The following is a 3,935-nucleotide window of genomic DNA, read 5'->3' on the forward strand; positions in this document are numbered from 1 at the left end:
AATTGTAACTCTTATGCTCATTAATATTATAATGGCTACTACCTAAATTATAACCTAAAGTTGATAATTGATGTCCAATTAGTCAACCCTAAATTTGTAATCTCGAGTGATTGAAATTACAATGAAAGTAGTTTAAACACCTAGTATCTTAAAGGAAGTTGGTCTCTTCTAATAAAACACGAAGTTTTCTTTAATATCATTAATACAATTATGCTAGACATGAAACTAAAACTGCGTTCAATTTAACTTCATTTTATTGTCATCTTGAATGACGTGTAGGATATATTCTTGATTTACCTTGATATTTCATATTAGTTAAGCTTTTTGCAAAATCACAATTAGACAACAACAACGATGAACTTGGGTCTGTTTATTATTTTAAAGAAAATTTCTTTCTCCATCTTATTCCTAATAACTCTGCAACTAAATTCATATTATGCTAAGAAACAATTTTTTAGGGTTGTAGTTTATTCAACATTCCATGCCTTACTTACAAGTAAAATACTAACCATCAACTTTTATTTTATAGTCCAACAACCGCTCAAGAAAATAGATTTCAAACTTGAGAGAAAAAATATATTGAGTGGGAGTTAAAAATGTTCCAATCTTTTTAGAAAGGGCATTTGGTCTAGTGGTATGATTCTCGCTTAGGGTGCGAGAGGTCCCGAGTTCAATTCTCGGAATGATGCCCCTATGTTCATTTCTCAAAAGATCAGCCTTAGAGAAAGCAATTCACCATCTACTTGTGTACTACACCATATATGTCTTAAATGGAGCTATCAAACTAGAAAATAACTTATATTGTTTTGTAGTTATCGCAAACCCTATGTAAATAATTTAACCGCGGTCGAGATCTAAAACATATAATAATAATTGCTCATGGATTACATTAACAAAGAAATAAATGAAATAATGATGATACATTCCATAAGTAACTTAATATATAGTCCATAATAAGGGCATTTGGTCTAGTGGTATGATTCTTGCTTTGGGTGCAAGAGGTCTCGAGTTCGATTCTCGGAATGCCCCTCCAAAAGTAAAAAGGGACTATCATTTTTGGTGTGAGAGGTCTTCATGATTTAAAATGTGGTTTTTAAACATTGAACCAAGAAGATGAGAATAGAGAATGAAGGTTCAAGAAGATGAGAATAGAGAATGAAACATATTCATTGGAGAATAAAGATTGTGTTTCTAAGAACTTTTGTATTCTTTTAGGAACTTTTCAGTCAAATAGGTCATATGTTGTCACAATCCTAATGTATTCTTTCTAAGAACTTTACAGTCAAATAGGTGATATGTTGTCACAATCCTAATTGTTCTTGTATTCTTTCTAGGAACTTTTCAGTCAAATAGATCATCTGTTGTCACAATCTTAATTGTTATTGTATTCTTTCTAGGAACTTTTCAGTCAAATAGATCATCTGTTGTCACAATCTTAATTGTTATTGTATTCTTTCTAGGAACTTTTCAGTCAAATAGGTCATCTGTTGTCACAATCCTAATTGTTCTGGTATTCTTTCTAGGAACTTTTTAGTCATATAGGTCATCTGTTGTCACAATCCTAGAACTGTATTCTTTCTAGGAACTTTTCAGTCAAATAGGTCATCTGTTATCACAATCCTAGAACTGTATTCTTTCTAGGAACTTTTCAGTCAAATAGGTCATCTGTTGTCACAATCCTTTTAAGGAAGATGCACCGAAATAACCGATGAAGAAGTTTCAGAGAGCCATAGGTTCGAATCCTGTCACCTTGATGTGGTATTCTAAGGGGCCGAAGTGCAAAGCCCCGTAGTCTCTCCGTGGTTAGGAAGGCAGGCATGTTGTCCACTGTCGTCACATAGGTCATCTGTCGTCACAATCTTTTTAAGAAATATGCGCCCAAATAACCAATGAAGAAGTTTCAGAGATCCATAGGTTCGAATCCTATCACATTGATGTTGTATTCTCAGGGGCCGAAGTGCAAAGCCCCATAGCCTATCCGTGTTCAGGAAGGCAGGCAAACCGCACACACTAAAAAAAAAACGAAGATCTCCTTTTCTATCACACGTAGAATTGTCATTCTGTTGTCTTTTAAAACCCCTTACCTTATCAGTCATCAGGCAGGTTTTTGGTATCATATAACGAGATAATTATTATGAAAAAGCTATTCCACTAGTGTAACTTAGATACCCTTTCTTTGTGGTATCGGTCATGCTATTTGAATAGCCTGAAGTCATCATAGCCTCTCCACCGGTTCCGAATACTCCTTCGGCATCAATGTGCTCCAATGAAAGAGATCAGACCCTTTCCTGAACTAGAACCGGGCACAAAACGCCGAGGATAAAGTTGAAAGCAAGCTCTTTTCGCGTATACGCAATCTCGAAACCCAATTAGCTCACGGATTGTCTCCTCAACCCTGTCGAGTATGAGTGCTTGGTAAGAGAGAATGTCGAAAGAGAAAGACATTCGATTACGACAACATTCCAACTACCAAAGTGCACTAAACCTAGTAGAGATCTTCGACCTAACGATAATGGAACTTCAAGCCCATTTAATCAATCCGCTTTGTACTTTATTGTTGACCAAATCGGATGCACGCCAAGCCTAAATTCTCTCTTAGTCACCCGAAAACGAAAGTTAGATCAGATCCAAAGTTTACGAATCGAAGAGAAAATGGATATGAGTTCTACACGCTTTCATTTTCAAAAGCTTCATTTGCCTACGGTACTTTATTCAGGATGTGCAACAATACGATCATCTCTCAGCCGTGTATAGAGAATTCCTTGATCATTTCCTTGGCGTATAACACAAATGAAGTCGCTTCTCTGACCGCCCATCATATGAGTCCATACTTGTCTTGTTGGTTTGTTGTACTATTCTATACCTCTCTCAATTGATAGAAAGACGTACGGGAGCTGGGAGGGCCTATCGTGAGGGAACTTTCCTTTTCACGGTTGGCAAAGGTAAAGCGGGAGCTGCATATGTCTAAAGTGATCAAGGCAGAGCGACTTCTTCTTTAAAAGATGTTGGTTTTATCGAAACTGTTAGATTTGCTTTCATTAAAGAAAAAGTAGTAGCTCTTGGTTTGGCCAAGGTCGATTCGTATGGCAATGCGGACTCGATTCAGGATGAGGATTCCGCTTTTCATACTACTGTTATGAGCCGAAAGATCTGGTAAGCTATCTCGCTAAACGAAAGGAAAAAGCACGTACGCGTTGACATTGTTACAAGGGGCGGGGGCCCGCCAAAGAAGGTCAGTCGGACTAGGTTAGGACCCTTGATCCGATTCAGCTAAGTTCTTCCATGCGAGAATGCATGCGTATCGGTATCCTCTTTAGGACTGGTTGCTTCCTCTTTTTGTTTATATGGTTGGAGAAACCTCCTAAGCCCACCTTTCTTATCAGGTGTGATTCAATCTTTCAGCTCAAACTTTCCTATCGTCCGACGAAAAAGGTAGGAGTACGACTACCTTTTCCTTTTCTTGCTCTAGCCAAGGGATCATTCAGTTTCTACCAAAAAGTTCGCTATCTATTAGTTGCCGTAATCGAATGTATTTCTCATTTCATGTTAGCTCCTCCAAGAACTTTCTGATTCGTAGTAGATGAAACCTTGGACTTCTATCGGACTTATAGCATTGCCTGGTGAGCTCGCCGTTGAGGGTTGGCCATATAGGAGATCGAGCAGCCTTTCTTTCCCTACCTGGTATGCTTTCCTGCTTATTTGAGGGTTGGCCATATAGGAGATCGAGCAGCCTTTCTTTCCCTACCTGGTATGCTTTCCTGCTTATCGTGCAACTAGCCAACTAGCCAAAGAGACTGATTTTTTTAATAGAGTTGATTCATAGATGTATTTCTCATTTCATGTTAGCTCCTCCAAGAGGTTCTGCTTATCCATACCCAACAGTCACACTTTCAGCCGAAAGACTGATTTTTTTCATAGAGTCGGTTCATAGATCA

General features: G+C 38.0%; 2 non-coding genes across 2 annotated transcripts; both read left to right on the forward strand.

The window, feature by feature from the left end:
- The first annotated feature begins 618 nt into the window (after positions 1–618).
- On the forward strand, positions 619–691 carry TRNAP-AGG. The gene has a single exon. It is a non-coding gene; the product is annotated as a tRNA-Pro (tRNA).
- Positions 692–957: 266 nt separating this feature from the next.
- Positions 958–1,029, forward strand: TRNAP-UGG. The gene has a single exon. It is a non-coding gene; the product is annotated as a tRNA-Pro (tRNA).
- The last annotated feature ends 2,906 nt before the right edge of the window (positions 1,030–3,935 follow it).

The sequence above is a fragment of the Cucurbita moschata genome, unplaced genomic scaffold (assembly GCF_002738365.1).
Source record: "Cucurbita moschata cultivar Rifu unplaced genomic scaffold, Cmos_1.0 Cmo_Scf00147, whole genome shotgun sequence".
In the NCBI taxonomy this organism is placed as follows: domain Eukaryota; kingdom Viridiplantae; phylum Streptophyta; class Magnoliopsida; order Cucurbitales; family Cucurbitaceae; genus Cucurbita; species Cucurbita moschata.